Genomic DNA, 23,555 nt, shown 5'->3' on the forward strand with positions numbered 1-23,555 from the left:
CAGGTTAAAGAGATGACTAAGACACAGGCAGCAAGCTAAGTGGTTTTCCACCGAGAGGGAGGGACCTATATAAAGAAATAGATACAACATAATGGGATACATCCTCTAATTGAAAAATGTATAAGAACATAAAGACAGGAGTGAATAAGCTATATAAAAATAGCTAATAGTTATCAAGTACTTAACTAAGACTGAAGTGTTTTACTTTACACATATAAATGGACTCATAACAATTGCAACAAGCCTCTGAGGTAAGTTACTTTTACCATCTCCATTTCATTGATGAGAAAACTGAGGAATAGGCTAGTTAAGTGACTTGTCAGTTAAGTGACTGACAGAGTCAGTATCCAAAGCCAGACAGTATAACTTTAATGCACTGTCTCCACTGCTTTCATGTTACTTGAGATAGTCACAGTGGGCTTCATAGAAGAGGTGATATGGAAAATGAATCTTAAGGGATGAGTAAGAGTTCTTCTGCAGAAAAGGAGAAGAGTATTCTAGGCAGAAGAGCTAAAATATATACAGAGTCTGAGGCATGACTAATGTATATGTGGAAGAAGTTAAAAACTTTACTGTGAAAATGGTAAGTTTATTTGATCTTGATATGGGATTGTGCATTTGTAATGCTGGCTTATTTGGAATTCAACTAAGAATCAGTTTGTACTTATAGGGGATGTAAAAATTGCTTGACTACATCTGTCTTTTGTTATTAGATGATTCAGGAGAATGAACTGGAGAGAAGGTCTGGAAAAAAAGGACACCAAATGAGACAGTTGAAATATCCAATAGGAAAAGGTCACAAAGCTCTGAATGAAGACAGTAGCAGCCCTAGATATGGAAAGGAAAGATATTCAGGAAGTAGGTCAGCAGATACTTAGGTGGGAATGAGGGGGAACCCTGAATCCAGGATTTTTTATTTGGGGGACAGCATGGATGATGATATCAGTAACCAGTGTTAGAAATACAGAGGAATTCTTTTCATGCCTAGGGCAGCCATGACTTGTGGTCCCAAGTAGCACTTGAAACGTGTAGCAGCTCCAGAGCATGCCATGCTGGATACACTGACTGGTGTGTTTGCTCCTTATTCAGCTACCAGTCCCCATAAGCTGAGGGAATGTTTCCACCCAGTCATTTTCCAAGGAGATCCAACCAGTCCATTCTAAAGGAGATCAGTCCTGGGTGTTCTTTGGAAGGAATGATGCTGAAGCTGAAACTCCAGTACTTTGGCCACCTCATGTGAAGAGTTGACTCATTGGAAAAGACTCTGATGCTGGGAGGGATTGGGGGCAGGAGGAGAAGGGGACAACAGAGGATGAGATGGCTGGATGGCATTACCGACTCGATGGACGTGAGTTTGAGTGAACTCCAGGAGTTAGTGATGGACAGGGAGGCCTGGTGTGCTGCAGTTCATGGGGTTGCAAAGAGTCAGACACGACTGAGTGACTGAACTGAAGGAACAGGCTTAAGTATGCCCCAAGGGATGAAGTAGAAAAGATCTGTATACAGAATTTCGTTAAGATTGATGGCAAGGTCCACACTGATACAACCTACCCTGATGATTTTATGGATGTCATCAGCATTGGCAAGACTGGAGAGAATTTTCCTCTGATCTATGACATCAGGGATTGCTTTGCTCATCATATTACACCTGAGGAGGCCAAGTATCAGTTGTGGAAAGTAAGACAGATCTTCATGGGCACAAAAGGAATCCCTCATCCTGTGACCCATGATGCCCACACTATCTGCTACCCCAAATTCCTCATCAAGGTGAATGACATCATTCAAATTGATTTGAAGACTGGAAATATCACTGATTTCATCAAATTTAATGCTGGCAACCTGTGCATGGTGACTGGAGGTGCCAACTTGGGAAGAGTTGCTATGATCACCGACAGGGAGAGACATCCTGGTTCTTTTGATGTAGCTCACGTAAAAGATGCTAGTGGTAACAGCTTTGCCATCCAGCTCTCCAACAATTTCGTTATTGGCACAGACAACGGACCATGGATCTCTCTTCCTCGTGAAAGGGTATCTGCCTCAGCATTCCTGAGGAGAGAAGAGATCGGCAGCCAAACAGAGCAGTGTATAAAATGATCTCTAGGTGACATGACTCTCAAAGTCTTTGTACTTAATTAAAGATATGGAGCCAGTCAGTGGTAAACACTGGATGCCTAAAATGCACCCAGAAAAAGCACAAGGCCCTAAGAACACAAGGATTCCATCCTGAGTGTTCAGTGCCTGGCAGAGGAGTTCACAGACAAGATCAATTATCCAGATACACATTTCTCTCCATTCTCTCAGTGGCCTGATTAAAGGTGAAGAAAACACAATCAACTTCACAATCAAACTTCAAATCTGGAATACCATTAATTGAACTTAACTGTGATACTCATATAAGGAAACTATATAAAAGTGTTCTATGCAGATTAAGATCATGGTCCAGATCACAAAATCTACCTCCATGCTTTATATTAATCATACAACATAAAGACATACAAAAAAGTAAATTAGATTTCTCCTTTAGGCAGGTGTTTTAATGAGCTTAATCCCCAGGCTTGCTATTAATGCTAGTGACTGACTTCTTTGAAATGAGGAATGCATTTTCTTTCCTGTTCATATAGTCAGCTTCCTGTTTAGTATTCATTATTCATATCTATTTTTATCAAAGAGCACTATTACATGAAACCATGATCCAAGCATGTTTGGCTCTAATTTTTAACTCTGGAGGGAAGGAAATTATACACCCTTATTGTACTGGTATATAATTGACTTCCTTGGTGGCTCAGACAGTAGAGAATCTGCCTACAATGCAGGAGACCTGGGTTCAATCCCTGGGTTGTGAAGATCCCCTGGAGAAGGGAATGGCAACTCACTCCAGTATTCTTGCCTAGAGAATTCCATGGACAAAGAAGCCTGACAGGTCCATGGGGTCGCAAAGAGTTGGACACGACTGAGAGACTAAAACACACACAAACACACACACACACACACGATTGTTATATACGCATGTGATCAGAGTGTATATGTGTTCCTTTGTATTAGATGGTGGTGTTATTTAATTCGGGTTATCAGGCTAAAGAACCTTTCACACCTATCTTAATTTGGAACCTCAACATGCCATTGAAGGAAAGCCATCAGTCTTGCAAATAAATAGTAAAAAAGACTTTTGATCACAGTCTCATTTAAACTCTGTCTAGATACTCTAAGAATTTCTTACCTTAGATTAAGAATAGAAAGAACTGTAAATACATTTTATCTGGAATCCTGAGGGATTCCTGGGTGACTCCTGATAACTTTAGCTGACAACCAGGGATACTACAGGTATTGCTACTCTTTTGAGGCCAAAGCAAGATTTTAATCTTTGCCTCTGTAATTGCTGATAGTTATCTATGTGTATGCTGTCACTTCAGTCGTATTTAACTCTTTGCAACCTTATAGACAGTAGCCTACCAGGCTCCTCTGTTCATGGGCTTCTCCAGGCAAAAATACTGGAGTGAGTTACCATGCCCACCTCCAGGGGATCTTCCCAACCCAGGGATCGAACCTGCATCACCCGCATTGGCAGGCGGATTCTTTACACCCGAGCCACCTGGGAAGCCTGATAGCTTTTGATTGTTGTTGCTGCTGTTATTCCATCACAAAGTCATGTCCCACTTTTTGCAACCCTTAGGACAGTAGCCCACCAGGTTCCTCTGTCTATGAGATTTCTCGGGCAAAAATACTGGAGTGGGTTGCCATTTCCTTCTCCAGGGGATCTTCCTAGACCAGGGATTGAACCTGCATCTCCTGCAGTGGCAAGCGGATTCTTTACCACTGAGTCACCTATGGGGGAAGCCCATATTTATCTATGAAACGGGATTATGATGACTGAGACAAAATTGGGCATTATATTGTTACCATTTCCCAGCCATGCACAGTGAGGTGACTTTAATGTTGTCTACTGATGCTTATTACATTGTGTCTGTACAGTAGCACTTTGACCCAGGAAGCCTATGACTACATTATTTCACTTCCCCTTTATTTATTTATTTTTCCCTTTGCTTTAATTTACTATATATTATAGCCACCCTGAAACCAGGTGGAAGCAATAAATTTAAGACTTAATAAACTACATGTTAAGTATTACATATTAATTATTATATATGCAATTAATATCAATACTTATTACTTATTACATATTTATCAATGTCATAGAATATCATATAGCCATTAAAGTCAGCATTATGACTATATAAAAATATAAATGTCTAAAAGATAATAATTAGTGAAGAAATTTACCAGAAATATAAACAAACATGATTACAACTAAAATGTATAAAAGAAGACTGGTGAGGAATTAAAGGAATTTAGGGATTGTGTATGAGTTTAAAACAATACACACACTACAAGTTCAGTGTTTTAAGCATAGGATAATTAGAAAAGTAGAATCAAAATCATAAAAAGTAGTTATCTCTTGGACATCAAGTAACAGGTGATTTTGATTTTTGACTTTGGCTTTTTCTAAATTTTATGTGTTCTATTTCCTGTTACTGATACAGTGAAAAATTAATGATATTATAATTTTCATATTAAAATTAATTATGCTAAATTAATTTAATTGTAGAAAAAGAATTTAAAGTTAAGGCTATTGTTCAAACAATTTTAACTGCTGTGATTTTAAGCCTTCAGATATTAAGGAAATTGAACTCTGCCTCCACACTCCACCCTTAGGCCGGATTTGACACAATGCCATCTGGTCTACTAGGTTTTCAAAGATGTGATTTTTTTTTCATTGATGAACAGATTCCTTTTCAACATTTTCTTCAAGCAACTACACACTGTATGTGCTGTTTTTCTAAATTCACCTTTGAGGTACTGCAAGAACGTTCACGCGTCTACTCGCAGGCCTTCTTTCAGGGCAGTGGACCAGAATAGGTGACTAGAGGTGGCACGAGAAGGTCTCAGTGTGTAACCCCACTCCTGAATGAGCTGCTGAGCCTTACATTACAATACATTATTTTACTTGCCTGGAGGAGATGATTGTTGTTTTACATACAGAAGAAGGTAAGGGCCCTAGAGTAAGAGATACATGTTTAAATTGGAAGAAGACGTTGGGATTAAAAATAAAAAATCTACAGCTGGGCATTATGTAGTTCCAGTTGAAACTCAACAGCAGAAAAATTGAAAAGCCTGGGGTAAAAGCATCTAATTGGGAAAATATTAATGTATTCATACAAAATATTCCTTATGCATGAGAGTGCCTGGAAAACAAGTGCCCAGCCATTTAACTCTGGCTTTCTTGCTATCCCAGAGAGACATGATGCTAAAACTTATGAACCTAATATCCCATTGTCAGTTTTGTTACAGTTAATCATATACTGGAAAAGTATAACATAGCTGGGGAGTTTCCCAGGCAACAATTTGAGGAGCGACTTTGAATCTGCAATGACCCATAAATCTTTGGTGATAAATAGGAGACTCTGGAATAGAAGACCATTCTTGGACCACAGGCCAGTATTAACTGAGAGATGGTTCTCTGCTTCCTTATTCTCTCTTCTTTCCTTCATCAATCAACTCTTGCTCCCCCTTTAAGATTTAGCTCAAAATTGCCTTCCCTTTAAAACCTATCTCCATATCCCTTGCACACAGAGAGAAAAGGCCATAATTTTCTCTCTCTTTCACATGTCTTCACTTATTACTCTACTATCCACCTTACAATATCATACTGTAGAATGTGCTTGCATTTCTAGAAAGATACCAATAAACTGGGATCTCAAAGATAAAGGCTCCACATTATTCACATTTATATCTTTAGTGCCTCCCACAACCCTTTCACGCTGGGGGATGCTCAATGCTGTGAACAAGTTCTTGCAAAAGTGTTTTTAGAATATAGACATAAAATGTACAAAGATTTTAGATAGCTGTCTTTAGAATATTTGATAACACTGGTAACACACAGGTTGCTATTCAGAGGACAGAATTATTGTTTAACACCAGCTTCCAGTTTGTGTTTTCTGAGCTTGTCTCAATAGAAAACAGATGAAAAGCTGGAGAGATTGTGCACACTTCCTCCTCTCACCCATCACAACAGGGTTGTGAAAATTGGATCAGACAGGATATCTTACAATTTCTCTCCTCTAGTAGCTGTTCCACAGCTGATAACACATTTTCAGCCTTGTTAAAAATTTCTCCAACTGATAAAACTTCTTGGGCCTTTTCCTCAAGTACCAATCGTCATTACTATCCTCTTTGCCAACAATTTTTCTCCCTTCCCTCCTTTTCTTCCAAATACAGAAGAGATATGCTTCAACTGTTGCTATGTCCAAGAGCAGGGCCTGTGATTTTGCTTGTACTTGTTTGCCTAACGTGATCTCTTTGAAGTCAGAGGTCAGTTTCTTTCAGAGTACAGACACTTGCACATCAAGAGGTATTCAGGCTTTGCTAATGGGCCTTAACAAACATGTCACATTTCAGATCAACACATCTGCCAATATGTAAGCCATTTCAAGAACACTTTTTCTGTCAACAGAAGCTTTCTGTCAATTCATGACATGTGTTAAATGAAACTATGTTAGATAGACTAAAATGTCCACACAGTAATAGTGCATACAGAAGAGCTTTGTATTTATATTCATTCAGCATTAAGTTCACAAGACTCTAATGGTTATTAACATAAGAAATGCTCATTGAGACATTGATTGATGATGAGAACCCCCTCCCCCATCAAATCTACAGCAGATGGACCAGAAGGAAAAAGGGTTTACAAAGTAGGAATTTCTTACTCTGTTTTTATTTTTTTCAATTTAAATTTATTTATTTTAATTGAAGGCTAATTACTTTATAATATTGTATTGGTTTTGCCATACATCAACATGAACCTGCCTGTAACTGACTATTCTTTCCTCTTCAGGCAAGGGACATACTATGCTGTGGAAAATAGTAAGATTTCAGTTTAGTTGTAGAGAATTTCATAGGACAAAAGAGATTATAAGGTGACCTGTATTGCAACAATTTTGTAAATGTTGCTGCTAAATTTATAGAAAAAAATACAATTTTATAATATTTGCAGAGAGAATAAAACCCAAAAGGTTTCAGTGAATATATTGCCAAAATTGAAATGACTTTTTACTGAATATCAAGAGCACAGAATAAACAGAAATATCATTACTAAATTGGAAAAGTAAGAAATCATTCTTGGAGAGAAAGAAAAAACATTTCAACTATTCTCCCTTTCTGAGTCCAATTTCATATGGCCTTTTGAAGGGGTTGTGCTGGGTAACTTGAATTTATTCAACCTTTTGATGGACTTGAATTTTCTCCTGAGATGTTTTAAACATTTCTTTCATCCTTAAGTAGCCATGCAAGAAAGAAGCACCACTTGTAACTTTATCCCATTTTACTGATGGGAAAAGTAAGACATAAATATTTCAAGGGACCATTTTCTTAGTTTAGACTAATGCTCTTTTCAGTCAAGCACTCTGGCTTTTATTTAACTAGAGAAATGTATTTGACAAGCAATAGTCCTTAGTAACTAATATAAGGAATTAAAGTCTTTCTTTTTATATGTTAGATAAATGGATAGTGTTTAAAGGGATGCTTCCTGTTCCTAAATGCACTGTATGAAAGTGGATAGCTATAACCAAATATAAAAATAATAGCATTTTTTGCTTCTCAAAAGTTTAAGCTTCAGTGAGCCAAATCATATCATAGACACCAGTGAAACAGTTTAGAGATTGAAGACAAATCACGAATGGAGTAGATCTGCAAGCCAAGCACATAACGGGAAAATGTCTGGTTCGCCATACGGACCTGAATTTCATATCTGATAAGTAGTTAGCCAAATTATACACAGACATTTTGAGCTTTGCTTTTAGATAGGACTTTATCACCTGATTACTGTATTGCTTTTCTTCTTGTCAAAAACAGAGTGATTTGAATAACTCAAGCTCAACTGGGGAGCCAGGCTTCTGGCTGTTTGGGTGGATACTATCACTGGAGATGGGGAGGTTGTGGGGGGGCATGAATGGAATCATTTGGTGAGAACTACATGGCTTTAGGTTAGATAGAAAAGACAGTATAGAGCTTGGGTTGGCTATGGAATAACTTGATAGATGAAGATGCAGGAAAAGAGATGGGCACATAAAGATTATTCACACGTGTTATGAAAACTATGTTTGAAGTGAGTGCTAAAAAGGGGGCAAACTACATTATTCTCTTATTTAAGAGACCTGTACCTTGGGGCGTTTTCAAAAAATCTTTATAGAAGTCACTAAGAAACTACTTCTGTCCCTAGGAATATAGGTATAATATTTTAAATTGATATTCCTATTAAAAATGAATTTTTAGGGATGAAGTCCATTGATCCCATCATTTAACAATGAAGAAATTTCCAGATAAGATAATAGTCTGTGAGCTCTCTAAGACAAGAAATAGGACTTAACTATAACAATATATAACCTTTTGTTCTTGGAACAGGATGAATTAAAAATGATATTGGTTTTGGAAAGTATCACAGAGAGTAATATGGGATAGATAGGAGACTAGAAAGATGACTTAAAATGCAAATGTAATAGTTTTCTGATTTGTTCTTATAGATCTCTTAACTTAGCTATATTCCCTTGAATTCTAATGTGTCAAAGCTAAATGGTGACAATAGAACCTGATCTTGTTCATTAGCACAACTACTAGTCCTATTATACATTCTTTTTCTTTACTTGTGAATAACTGGGACTCCTTCCAAAGACTAGTCTGCTAATAAATTATATTTCATTCATTAAAAAAAAAATCTCAGCTTCCCAACATTTATCTTGGTTTAATGCATTTAAATGTTGTTCAGTTAGAAAGCCTTAAATAAGAGACTTAATAAAAAACATGTTCACTTGACAATCATATCCTATTTCTCCTAGTCTTTATCTATGCTGAGTTGGATACCATTTAAAACAAGTGATCTTAAAGGTGCACCTCTGTCAGTAGAGATCAACAGTTAACAGAATATTTTTATTGCTGTTTCTGTCACCTTTATGCACTGTTTTGTTTTGGGTATTTTTTCTGGTACCAGAGTGATTTTTTTGAGGAAAACAGCAAAGAACCAAAAATTTGTATTTTTTTGAAAACTAATGCAGTTGGAAATAAGAAATGGAAACTTCCATATTTGAAATTTCATATCCCAAATTAATTGATTAACATGCAAAAGGTTTTGAGTTTTTTCTTTATACATGCCTTCTCTCTCTCTTGCTCTGCCTCCCATCCCCAAAGCTTCTGCTATATCATTTTACTGTACGTTTGTCCTTTACTTTAGACCTGTTAGACAAGTGTCTAGTTTACAGGCAGCAGCCTGTGAGTATGAAAATGGGCCTGCTGCTGCTGCTAAGTCGCTTCAGTCGTGTCCGACTCTGTGTGACCCCATAGACGGAAGCCCACCAGGCTCCACCGTCCCTGGGATTCTCCAGGCAAGAACACTGGAGTGGGTTGCCATTTCCTTCTCCAGTGTGTGAAAGTGAAAAGTGAAAGTGAAGTCGCTCAGTCGTGTCCGACTCTTAGTGACCCCACGGACTGCAGCCCACCAGGCTCCTCCGTCCATGGATTTTCCAGGCAAGAGGACTGGAGTGGGGTGCCACTGCCTTTTCCGTACTATTATGTTGCATGTATAGATGTGTTTCTCTTTCATTTGGGCACTATAATGCTATCATCAGTAATTCAGAGTATTATTTTCAGCAATCTATGCCTGCTAGATGATTAATAATAAGGATGATCATGCCAAGAAAAGTATCATCATATATTGCTACATGAATAGCTCCCTTTGGAGATGGGAAAAATTTATTGGGAGCGGGGGGCTAAAGAAGATTAGATAACTGAGTGCTTGCAAAATCAACCTTCACATTCATAATGGATTAACAGGTAAAGTCACTAACACTTCCACATACATGCTGTCACTTTTTAAAAAATTTGGTGCTTACTTATATTTGCTTATTTGTTGTCTTATAATTGACACACAATATCGTGTAAGTTTAAAGTGTACAACATGATGGTTGGATATATTTATATATTGCCATATGATTACCACTGTCATGCTGTTAGTTTTCCAAGAGAGAGCTGATTGGGGTGAGTTTATGTATATTTATGTAAATATTCTTGTATGTGTATGTGTGCAAGTATATTTAAGTCATGATAAACATAAACCTTAAGCTAATCACTGTTCTTATGATTTCAGATGACTCTTCATTAGCAATTACAAATTTAATTTGTAATTAAAGGCCAGGTCTGAGCCGGCAGTGTATTCCTACGAGTAGGTATAAGACAATAGAAACTGTGATAGTGGCAGTGAATGAGTAGTATATACCCAAAGGTGTTAGAATTCAAACTCTTAAAACCTAACATGCTGGCTAAATAAAATAACTAAAGAGTTGCCATATATTCTACTTTATAATAATTTTCCCCCTTAACTTTTCAACTTTCCTATGGTTTCTATTTTCCTTTTACATTGTTAGTAGCTTTTTTAAAATCTGTGTTAACACCTGATATTTGTATTTATTTTTAAAACCCTTTAGAGATATACAATACTATTCAGGCTGAAAGAAAAGGGAAAACAGGCCAATTTTAATAAGAACATTAACTCTCTTTGACTACATTGACTCATTTAGTGAACTGGAAATTAACTGAATGAGAAGCCAGCTTCCATTATCTTTACACCTCTAAACATAACATCAAACTTTAATAAATGTGGGCTCAGATAGTAAGAGAATTAAATGCAAGGCCCTAAGGGCAGAGGTTTCTAGGAATGTGCTTATAATAGAGTTTCACCTGGGATTCAATTAAATATTTAGTGAGAGTGGCTGAAAGAAAGGTAGTGTGCTGAAAGCTGTGTGGGAGACAGAGATGAATACGACATAGTTTTTGCCCTCTAGAATGTCATGATCGATGGAAGCTAACACATTTCACCTCAAGTGTGGGGTGTATGTGATGGTGAGGGGAGCTCCCTCTCCTTTCTCCTCCAGCCCCTACAAAACTGTTTATATTTGTGCAATCCTATCACGCTTTCCCTGTTTCGCAGGACGAAGCATCTTTTTTCCTTTTCTTGGGCAATACCTCTGCATGTGCCCTTGATCCCATATTCTCCCTCTCTCTTCTTAGGAATTGCACTATAAATCAGTGGTCAACAAGTTTTTTCTGTAGTAGTCCAGATAATAAATATTTTATGCTTTTTCAAGACATATGGTCTTTGTTGCAACTATTCGGCCCTATTGTTGCAATGCTAATGCTGCTATAGACAGTATGTAGATAAATCAATGCATCTGTGTTCCAATACAATTTTACATATGGACACTGAAATTTGAAATTTTTATGAGTCATGAAATGTTATTTTTCTTTTTTCCAATTATTAAAAAATGTTAGAACATTCTATGAGCAAATACGATAAGTAGCAGGTCAGACTTGACTCTCAACCATAGTTTGCTGACCTCTGCTATGAATAATGGCCATTCTTCCACATCTTCAACCATTCCTTTTCTACTTTCTCCCTTTTAGCCTATAATCACACTAAGCTAAGCTAAGCTAAGCTAAGTCGCTTCAGTCGTGTCCGACTCTGTGCGACCCCAGAGACGGCAGCCCACCAGGCTCCCCGATCCCTGGGATTCTCCAGGCAAGAACACTGGAGTGGGTTGCCATTTCCTTCTCCAGTGCATGAAAATGAAAAGTGAAAGTGAAGTCGCTCAGTCGTGTCCGACTCTTTGCGACCCCATGGACTGCAGCCCACCAGGCTCCTCCGTCCATGGGATTTTCCAGGCAAGAGTACTGGAGTGGGCTGCCATTGCCTTCTCCCAATCACACTAAGGAGAATATAAAAAATATTTAGCAATGACTCTGGATACTGACTGATGACTCTAGATTCTGACCAATCAGAATAGGGAAAATCTGCCTCTCATATCTAATAGGAGCCATAAGCAACTAGTGAATAATTTTCATGTCTTTAGGACAAATACCAACCCAGAACACACCTCATTTCATGTGAAAAATGAAACAAAGCACATTTTGCACTGCCATCTTGATACTGGTCTACTCTCTTTATACACAATATTTTTGAAAATTATTGTAATTTATCATCTCTCATCTAGTCTTCACTAAGGCATCTGTTTCCATCATTCCTTTAAAACTGGCCTTTCCAGAAGAAACTGTTTTTAATTTTTCAGCCCTTTTTATGTGTTCAGTTTCTGTCACTTGCATTAAATCCCTCCAGGCATTTTCTACTTTTCCAACTTCTGATTCTTGGTTGCCATGGCAGGTTCCTCTTTATCCAGCCCTCTTCTCTGCAACCCTTCCCACCTGGTATCCCCCAGCATTCTCCACCCACTTCTCCCTATTCCCTGTTCTTGCCTTGGCAGTCTGATCCATTCTTAGGGTTTTATTTTCACTTTTTTGCAGGTGACCTCTATGTTTATATCTCTGACCTTGATCTCTCTTTAGACTTCAGAGTCATTTCATCACTTGGATTTCCCTGAGGTGTCCCCAAAGTCACTGTGTCAGACAACGAACCTGTAGATATTTCCACCAGACATGCTTCTCTCTCACATTCCATATCTTAGTCCAGCAACGCCACCCGTGTTGCTGAAGCCAAGAAATGTAGAATCATGCTCAATGCTTTCCTGCCCTTACACCTAATTCCACTTAATTAAGCACTGACTTCTCCATCAAATGTTTCTTAATTCTGCCCCTCTAGCCACATCCCAACTATGGCTGCCTTTGCCCAGGCTTTCTCACTGAGCTGGACCACTGTGCTGCTCTAGTCCCTGCTCTCCCTTTTTATACCACCAGATGGCCATCAGGTGGGCCATCTCAAACACAATGTAATCAAAGAAACCACCCTCTCCACTAACCTCCTGAGTGACTCACTATTAGCATACTTAGCATGGCCCCAAGACCCTCCACCATATAGATTCTGCTTCCTGCCTCAGGAAGCCTCTTGTTGCTGCTGCTGCTGCTAAGTTGTGTCAGTCGTGTCCAACTCTGTACGACCCCATAGCCCACCAGGCTCCTCTGTCCCTGGGACTCTCCAGGCAAGAACACTGGAGTGGGTTGCCATTTCTTTCTCTAATGCATGAAAGTGGAAAATGAAAGTGAAGTTGCTCAGTCGTGTCCGACTCTTAGTGACCTCATGGACTGTAGCCCACCAGGCTCCTCCGTCCATGGGATTTCCCAGGCAAGAGTACTGGAGTGGGGTGCCATTGCCTTCTCTCCAGGAAGCCTCTTACTTTCTATCAAATCCTATATGTTTTATCTCCATCCCACTAATGGGGGGGGGGATGGAAAAAAGCTAATACAAAATAATAACACACACATATATAGTGCCCTATTATATAATGCAATCCTATACCTCCATGCCTTTGAACATGTTATTCCTATCAAAAATATCTCCTCTTTTCTCCTCTGCCTAGTCCTACTTATTTATTTCAGCCTCTGAATTCATAAGACTGCTCTAAGAGCCTTTCCTCATTGTTTTCATTTTATTTTTCAGTTTCTATTGAAAGTATGACTTCTCTCTTCTCTAACTATCTCAGCTTCACTATTACAAAACAAGTTAAGTATGGATAGTCATTGTCACTCGAGCTCCTACTCCAGTAACTGGTAAACAGGTTTAGGTGAAGACTACTTGGCAAGGCACAGGATTTAGAGTGTCTGGGTTCTGTTCCCAGCATCACAGCTTATTGCTCTATGGTTTGGGGTTTACACTTTCTAAGCCTCATATTTAAAATAGAAACTCAAGTCATTCATGAAAAAAATACCTTTGGGACACAGATTATGTTTCAGGCATTTTTCTAAGCACAGAAAAAATTCTCATTTTCAAGGAACTTTCATTTTAGTAGACGTAAGGGAAGGAGGGGAGAAAGAAAATAAATAGATAATAAGAAAATAACTAAAATATACACTCTAACATATGGAAAGTGCACAGGGCATAGGGGGTAAAGTGATAGGATGGACGAGGAAGATGGGAAATTTCAGGCAGTGATTAGGAAAAGTCTCACTGAGAAGTGATATTTGAGCAGAGACCTGAAGGAGGTGAGCCATGAGAGTATCTACAGTGAAGAGAATTCCAGGGAAAGAGAAACAGCAACTACACAAGAACTGGCCTGTTCCATAAATAACAAGGAGGCAAGAATGCTGGAAAAGAGTGAGCAAGGGAAGGAGAGAGGAGGAGACAAGTTGTGGGGGAGGTAGTCACACGGTATCAGAAGAGAGCAGACAGGACTATCATTTGCAGCCTCTTGTAAGGACTTTGAGCGAAATAGTCACTCGGGGATCTTGAGCAGAAAAGCAGATGATCTGAATAAGGTTAAAGATAACTCTGGTTGCTGTGTTGAAAATATATCATGGGAGAGGAAGGCTAGAAAGAGGGCCATTTTAGAGGCTGTTAGCAATGAAGCAGATGAAAAATGATGGAAGTTTGAATCAAGTGAAGGTGATAAGACATGGTTTATTTTGAACACATTTTGGAGTAGTGTAAAAAAAAAAAAGACTTGCTGGATTTGGGGTGTGGGAAAAGAGAGGAGACAACCTTGACTCCAAGGATTGTCACCTGTGTGATTATAAAGAGGGTGTTAGCGCTTTTACTGGGAAATCCTGCAAAAATTTCCCAAGGAATAAATCAGAATAGGAGTTTAGGTTAGATAAAAATAACTTTGAGTTGTCTATTATATATTTAAGTGAAGAAGTCAGATAGATAGTTCAATCTATATATGAGCTGAATTTTATGGAAGGTCTTTAAGCTCAAGATTAACATTTTCCAGTGAACAAATTATATACATAAAGCCTCTAGATTGTAGATAAAAGAGAGAGGCAGTCTGAGAACTGAGTTCTGTGCACTCTAGTATTTAGCTACTGGGGAAATGAGGAATAAGCAGCAAAGGAAACAGAAGAGTCGGCAAACATGGCAAAAAGAAAATTATGAGTGTAAAGTAAAGAAAGCAAAAAAATAAAATAAGAGAGTGAACAAGAGGAAGTGATCACCTTTCTCCGAAGCTACTGATGGGTCAGGTAAGTGGAAGACTGAGAATTCAATTTTATTTTATTTAGAAATTCAAAGGCCACTGTGACCTTGATAAGCAGCTTTGATGAGGTGGTAGGGGCAATGCGTGACCAGAGAGCGTAAATAACTCTTTCAAGGAGTTTTGCTAAGTGTGTGGATAGTAATGAGGCATAGATGGAAGGTGATGTGAAAGAAAAGAGACTTCACTTTTAGAGGAAAAAAAAAGGCATACTTACATGCTGATAAAACTGACATAATAGAGGGAGATACTGATGATATGGGAAAGAAGAGTAAATATCAGAGTAATTTCTTTGGCTAGGCAACAAAGAATGAGATCTCATGTATACACTGAGTGTCTGGTCTTGGAGAGCAACACGAACAGTTCATCCATAGTGACAAATATTAACGGAAGGTAGAGCTATGGAGGAGAGCCTGCACCATTTCTCTTCTGCTTCTATTTCTCAGTGAAGTAGTAAACAAGATCATAAGCTGATCACAAAGATGTCAGGAAGAGATGTTAGAAATTTATTGTAAGAAGAGAAAGAATGTCTTTTGAACTCGAAGGAACTTAGTGAACCTGGAGAATATGATAGAATTAGTGACTACCAGCAAAGCTCAGTTGAAATTAGTAGTTATAAGTTTAAAAAGAAATAAATCAGTATAGTTGTACATTTTTCTCCAATCACATTCAACTGGAAATAGGTCTAAAACAGGCAGTGTTAGGTTGAACCTGGGGTCAGAGCATGCCAGGAATGTACTATAAAGTGGGAGAGATGGGCAAAGGGAGTTGAGGATAAATTTAAGGAAGTGATTATAATAATGGGCAATGTAATCTAGTTTATAACTGTGGTGTTGGAGAAGACTCTTGAGAGTCCCTTGGACTGCAAGGAGATCCAACCAGTCCATCCTAAAGGAGACCAGTCCTGGGTGTTCATTGGAAAGACTGATGTTGAAGCTGAAACTCCAATACTTTGGCCACCTGGTGCAAAGAGCTGACTCATTTGAAAAGACCCTGATGCTGGGAAAGATTGAGGGCAGGAGGAGAAGGGGATGAGAGGATGAGATGGTTGGATGGCATCACTGACTCAATGGACATGGTTTTGGGTGGACTCCAGGAGTTGGTGATGGACAGGGAGGCCTGGTGTGCTGCGGTTCATGGGCTTGCAAAGAGTCGGATACGACTGAGCGACTGAACTGAACTGAATCTAGTTTATTAGGGGAAGAAAGGAAGACATGAGTATAAAGGTGGTGAGATCCATGCATGGTAAGTCCTTAAGAGATTGAAGAATTACAAGATTCATATTACTAGAGGGAGAAAGCAAGTAAGACAGGAGGTAGTTAGAGAATGGTGATCACAGAAGAGTTCCAGTGAGACTGAGCTCATGGAAGGGCTACAATGATTGGATATGAAAAGCTGTGTGGTATATACACAGAAAGAAAGCAAAACATAAAGTTATTGGAGAAGGTAGTCAGAAACCTGCCACTGGAAGGGTTATCTGCCTGCTGCTGCTGCTGCATCTGCTAAGTCGCTTCAGTCGTGTCCGGCTCTGTGCGACCCCAGAGAAGGTAGCCCACCAGGCTCCCCTGTCCCCGGGATTCTCCAGGCAAGAACACTGGAGTGGGTTGCCATTTCCTTCTCCAATGCATGAAAGTGAAAAGTGAAAGTGAAGTCGCTCAGCCGTGTCCGACTCCCAGCGACCCCATGGACTGCAGCCTACCAGGCTCCTCCGTCCATGGGATTTGCCAGGCAAGAGCACTGGAGTGGGCTGCCATCGCCTTCTCCTTATCTGCCTGGACATTGATATAACCAAGAATTAGGTTATGAAGATATGATGTTAGGGAGTGTAACAATAAGACACTAACATTTTCAGTGAAGGAAGGGGACATACAGGGTTTATAGATAGCTGTATATAGAGATATTGATAGCTTGTACCTTTTAGGTTGCTGGGGATTAAAGAAGATATGCATATAAGGTGATTTCCAGAGTACTAGTCCACAGTGAATTCAAAAATATTGATTTTTATTATCCTATCACATCCATGAAGTGAAGTCACTCAGTCGTGGCTGACTCTTTGTGACCGCATGGACTGCAGCCCACCAGGCTCCTCGGTCCATGGGATTTTCCAGGCAAGAGTACTGCAGTGGGGTGCCATTTCCTTCTCCAGGGGATCTTCTCGACCCAGGGATCGAACCCAGGTCTCCCGCATTGCAGCTTTTACTGTCTGAGCCACCTGTTGCCAACACCAAAGCCTATCTCACCTTAACACTGGCTGATGGAGGATAAGTATTATACTAAAAGAGATGGTTAGTTTTCTCTCTAGATTACTAATAGAGATGGCTGTAGGAGTCTGAAGGGAATGGGCTTAAGAGAACAGGAAGTAGAATTTCTGTGATATGATGATTTTGGTAATATATTAATCAGAAATTCCATGAAGTCATAATTTACCTATTTGCATAAAAACTAATAGCTTTTTTCTCTTTCAATTAAATTTCCATTTGAGCCACTCTGCCCAACATGCTTATAAATGAAAATGTAGGGCAACAGAATGGGTCACAGATTTTGTTAGGACACTGGCCTTCCCAGCAACATGAGTTCTCAATATTTTGGAGGATAGTGTTCTTCATAAAATGTCTGTAAACAAGGATGTAGGGTCTTCTGTTGTTTATCATCACATCATGAAAATTAATAGGCTAGATTCTTCATTGAAAATAAATATGAACACTTTTTCACACTTTCTCTATTTACTGAATTTCTGTACTTCTTTGGAAACTCTTTAAAACCCTCTGAAGATTTCCTTCCATGTATCTGTCTCATGTGAGAACAAGTTGACATTACAGGCTAAAGTTGATTGGACTTCTGAACTTTTTTTAGGGTAATTCACATATTTTTGTTTTGCTCCCAGATCCAGAATGATAGCCCAATATTTTATGACACATCCACAGAGCTTGCAAATCAGTGAACATTATTTTTACTTTGTTATGAAATGCTACCATTTAGATTCCTCTGGTAATGCAATTTTGTTCTGCTCCCAGCTTTCTATTTTAGCAACGAACAACCAGAATTAGAAAGAAATCATCATTATCCAGATCTGCAGGGGCTTTTGAAACTGATTTCTGCCATTGCTGGATACACATGAGTGTTTTTAATGTATAATTTCTCTATCTCCATTTGCAATTTAGCACTCAGGAACAACAGAGAAAGAGAAAGATGAGTAGTAGAGAGACAAACAGTGGGAGTCCCACTATTCACTTGGGTATAGGGGCGACTAAAAGATTTTGGGGAAAATAGATAGGCACTCTGGAAATAAGTTGTGAAGGATACTTCATTTTCTCTTAATGGGAACTTCTAAAATGTCTGTTTCAACATCTTTTTGTAGAGTCACACTGGGGTGGGGAGAACTCATAACCGTGTGTCTATCCTAGGGTTCTGAGTGGAGATGAAATGACTAGGGATATTAGCCTGACCTAGCCAGTGTGAAACAAGAGCTTCAACCCTCCGTAAGAGAATGACCTTGGAATTGCATTGAAAGCTCAGGCAGATTTGGAATCAAAGAATGAGAGCACAGGAAGGGATTGTGAAAGCTGTGTAGTTCTGGAAGCAGATCACAGAAAAAGGGTAAGAGAAAGTGGATCTAAAAGAGCAACTTCAGAGGTAAAACAAAAAGTCTTCAGGATGTGAGGTGGAGAAAGTGGGATTATATGATAAAATTAAAAATGCAGAGAAACTGTGTTTGAGGAAAAGCTGATCATGATTGTTTCATCAAATAATTGTTCTTGTCAGAGGCCTGAATCCAGGCAGAATGACTGATGAGAGAACCTTAACCCCCTATGGAATGATGGTGGCCTCTTAAGACATAGCTAGTGAATGTGAGCTGGAGACAGAGAAAGTAGGACAGCAAGGAATGGGGAAGATTCAGAAGAGCTGGGCCAGATTTTTGCAGTGAAAATGTATCTCTATTAGCCTAAATATAGAAACTTAAAAGGATTTGTGCCCTGACAGTGTTCTAGAAAACAATAACGGGTGAATCTTCATTTCTCCTCAGCAGATGAAGCCTTTTCTGGCTGCTCTGTTGTCAACAGGAAAGATGTAAGCACATTTTAGTTCACATTTATGTAAAACATAAAGCAAGTTAGAACAGCTAGAATTTATTTGTCCCAGGAAGACAATGACTCCCAGTGAATTCTAAACTATTGGCACTTAATTGAGCTGTTAATACCATTCCTCCTCTATTCAAAATAAATCGTCCACTCTGTTCCCCTTGATTTTCCTTTTTCCCACAGGATCACATTATAATTCATCCACAGACATACTGATGTATTAAATTCTCTCTAAAATAAGGCCTTACTTACAATAATATTCTGCAACATCAAAATCACATTTTTCCTTCATTCAGGCATCCAATTCTTTTCTCTTTTCCATTTTGTTCATGCACCACCAGTGATATTTGAAAATTTTGTTGATGTTTTATTAATGTCTTTTTTTGCCCTCAAATCACTAATAATCATCACCAGGGCCTAGGAAGATCGTTTATCCTTTTACCACATCTTTAATTCCTTCCTAAAGCTAGGGTTATTTAGCCAGCTCTTAGAATATTCAAGGTCCTGTGCATATAATGACAATTAAATTGCTTAAAATCATGGTATGCTTCCCACTCTAAAAATGTTACGATTCTTCAGTGATGAGCAACAGACTGCAGGAAAACCTTTGGGCTGGACTAATGATTTATTTCCCTCTGTACATTTCCAAGGTCATTTTGATGATTATCTCTAGATGTCAATATAAATGTGGAAGGACACATCATCTACAGCATATGGACTTCAGAAAAACTGAAAGCTCCTTTAGGCAGCCGTAACAATGAATCTTTATTGTACTCTAGAGCCTGTGTGGCCTTGTAGGGGATTTTAATAGGTAGAAAAAATATGGTCTCTATCTTCTTGTCATGTTAGATTCTGTCACATTTCCCATCCCTTCAATTCTTCCCAGTTCGAGTGCTGGTGAGGAGATGCATCTTTCAGCAATTTTGTGAAGATTCAAATAGAATAACATGGAAGGAAAATGTAACAGTTCACTGAGAACAATAATATTACATGTAATTGAGAGCTATCATATTTAAACTTAAATTACAGTTGAATAACTAGGGTGTATTTCTTAAGCAAAGCAAAAAAACCCTAACTCTCTAGCATAGAAAACCCCAGAGCTTTCTATGCCAGAGGCCAAGCTCTATAGCAGCCTAGTTTCATAAGCAGACAGTTGCTATTAACTTGGATTAATTGACTATAAGTGTAAACTTTCAAACTGGTCCCTTAAGTTTAAACGTACATTTATTACCCTAACTTTCAACTCTTCCAAACAAATCTGTAGTTTATAGTTATGAAACTTGGAAAAGCTATGTATTTTTACATTGAAAAATTGAGAAGTATTTCTGGTACTTCCCAGATTTAATAGGACTCTGAGATGAAGACTTCATAAAAATGCAGTTTCTATTAGCTCAGATTATAAATAGAACCATCTTCACAATATGAAACACCAGCTCAAAATTATTCCTTCAGGCAATCTCAGTATAACTAAGAGCAGATTAAATAGCCAGATTCTAAGAATTCAAGAATTCAAAAGTAGTTTCCCTTAAGTAAGTCATAAAACTCTTTACTAGTCTATGTATATTCAGTGTGTGTATATGTGTGTGTGTGTTTATCTCTTCAGTAATATATATATATCCTCAGTAAAACAATTACCAAAAAAGTTGAAAGGATGGGAATGTAAGTAATGGGAAAATATTTTTAAAAGTGAATTCTCTCTTTATTTAGACTGGAATAGAAATTCCTAAAGAAGTAGTTTTGAAAAATACCATGAATATGTGTTATATTAATTTTTGACATAATTCTGTCTAAATCTATTTAAAGAGTACCTTGTCCATGATGGATTCTTCACAGAAATATTGAGATACCATGATTAAATATGATTCTTTAATGTCACTTAAAAAATGATGCTATTGGTAGTTTTTATGTGCTTGCTCATGTTTACACTTCTCAATTTTTAGGATATATAGCCATCTCCAAACAATTTAAATGCCTTTTTCTTGAAAATAATAAATGTTAAGACTTAATATGAAGCGCTTATGTTTTATGTCACAATATTAAAGTCTTGTTTGCTGTCTTTGTGATAAGACACAACGACTTTTGGTTATATATTTATAACTAAATATATATATATTTAAATTATAGCATGTGAAAATAACATTATTTCCTATGTAAATCTAGTTATAAGGTAAATGTAGTTATATGGGATAGTTTGGATAATTCAAATTCAAGAATATTTATTGGGCAGTTGCCATGTGTCAGGCAGTAATGTCATTTAATCCTCAGCGTTATCTTGGAGAGGTCTATGTTACTAATCCCAGTTTACATCTGAGGAGGAGAGAAGCAGTTCTTAATGTCAGACTATTAATAAATAGCAGAAATGGGACTCTAATCATGTCTTCATAACAAAAGGCTGTGTTTTATTTGTGATACTTCAGGAAAAGCAAAGTTCTGTGATTAATTATTCCCAGTGCATACTTTGAAGGAATTTCCACTACATTATTGCTTAAGCAGGTTTTCTCCGTGGATCTGAATTGGCTGCCCCAGTGGCTCAGAGAGGAAAGAATCTGCCTGCAGTGCAGGACCTGGGTTCGATTCCTTGGTTGGGAAGATCTCTTGGAGAAGGAAATGGCAACCCACTCCAGTGTTCTTACCTGGAAGATCCCATGGACAGATGAGCTTGGCAGGCTATAGTCCATGAGGTCACAAAGAGTTGGACACGACTCAGCAACTAACATCTACACACTCCGTGGGTTTGAATACCAAAATAATAAGGCAATTGTTCAGGAAATGATTTAGCAAACCAAAAAATTAGCTTGTGCAGCAGCAGGGCTGAGCATGAAGTTTTGAGTTCCATATCATACTTTCCTAGGCATTTGTGTGCTTTACCGTGAGTGTGCATTATTTTCATAATAAAAACAAAATAAATTACAATTTAAAATACTTGCAGTTTAAAAATAATATGCTCTAATATCTTTTATTAATTTTGTAAACCAGTATGCTACAAAATAATATAAAATATATATATCCACCTAAATGTTGATAGTGGTACCTCTGGATTGTTATTGTTAAGAGATTTTAACATTTTTCTTAAGTGTATTCTTAGTAGTTTTTTTTAAATAGTTCCCTGCACACCTGGATTTTATTTTTCTTATCATTATCATGACTTACTTTTATAGTAAAAAAAATACACAAAAAGAAATATGCTTTTTATTTTGAAAATAATTATCTGCGCACATACTCTTATTTCCTGGGTAAAGTTTGACTACCCTCTGGACTATTTCAGTCAAATCTAAAAGCAAAAATCATTGAGAAACTGGGAGTATTTTGAATTCTATGCATGTACTTAACAGAAAAAAGAAACACTGTCAATATACATATGAAAAGATCCTCAACCTCTCTAATAATCAGGGAAGGGAAAATTAAAACCCAGAGATACCAACAAAGCACACACACTAGACTGGCAGATTTCAAGACTGATGATATTCTATGTTGGCAAAGGGATGTGCTGGCAGGCTTTTGCCTACTTCACTGCAGACACAGTTTTTTTTTGTTCAGTAATTTGGCACTGTCAGAAGTTTTGAATGTCCAACTCTTTTGACCAGCAATTCTACGTCTAGGAGCATATTCTCTGGAAATACATAAGTGCCTTCTATAGCACTACTTGTAACAGTGAAAAATTGAAAAGAATTTCACACGTCTTTCCAAATGGAAATAGTTAAATGAGTAATGACACATTCATAACATGGGGTGCTCTGCAGATGTAAAAATGAGTGGTTCCTATGTATGTTCCAAAGTAGAGAACACCAAGGTAATGTTTTTACCATACACAGAAAAAGGCTTAAAAGAAGATATGTCTTTGACTCAGTTTACCAATTAGAAGAAAGGAGATAAAGAAACTTTAATTTTTACTTAATATATTTAATATTATTTGCAAAGATCTTCACAATGCTTACCAACATACTTCAAGTTTTTAAAAAGTCGCAATATAGTTAAAGTAATCCCAGATACCTACCCAATGAATTAAATTCTGTAGTTTAAGTCAGTTAGAATTCCATCTTTGAAAAAAAGGTATATAATTCGCTTTCTGCTTTATAGTGTTTTCCAGGGTCTCAAACTATGAATGGGTTTCAACTGTGAGCTCCTTCTCTTCTCCCACCTTCACCCAGGAGGAAAGTTAGGTGCCTGTCAGGAAAAGCAATTTGGCTATACAGTATTACTTGAGGGAAATTCTCTGAACCCAATAAAATGTGCTTCCACATTGCTTAAAAGGCTACTAATCAGATGTCCAGTGGCAGACAAATGGATAAGAAAGCCATGGCACATATACAGAATGGAATATTACGCAGCCATTAAAAAGAATGCATTTGAATCAGTTCTAATGAGGTGGATGAAACTGGAGCCTATTATACAGAGTGAAGTAAGTCAGAAAACACCAATACGGTATATTAACACATATATATGGAATTTATGATGACCCTAT

General features: G+C 37.9%; 1 protein-coding gene and 1 pseudogene across 1 annotated transcript in view; one reads left to right on the top strand and one right to left on the bottom strand.

Annotated features, from left to right (window-relative positions):
- Nucleotides 1-23,555, bottom strand: part of CSRNP3 (cysteine and serine rich nuclear protein 3) — a 210,654-nt gene that overhangs the window by 112,332 nt on the left and 74,767 nt on the right. The gene's annotated exons all lie outside the window — the stretch shown is intronic.
- Nucleotides 996-7,805, top strand: LOC114113127 (small ribosomal subunit protein eS4-like; annotated as a pseudogene).

Source organism: Ovis aries, chromosome 2, assembly GCF_016772045.2.
Source record: "Ovis aries strain OAR_USU_Benz2616 breed Rambouillet chromosome 2, ARS-UI_Ramb_v3.0, whole genome shotgun sequence".
Taxonomy (NCBI): Eukaryota; Metazoa; Chordata; class Mammalia; order Artiodactyla; family Bovidae; genus Ovis; species Ovis aries.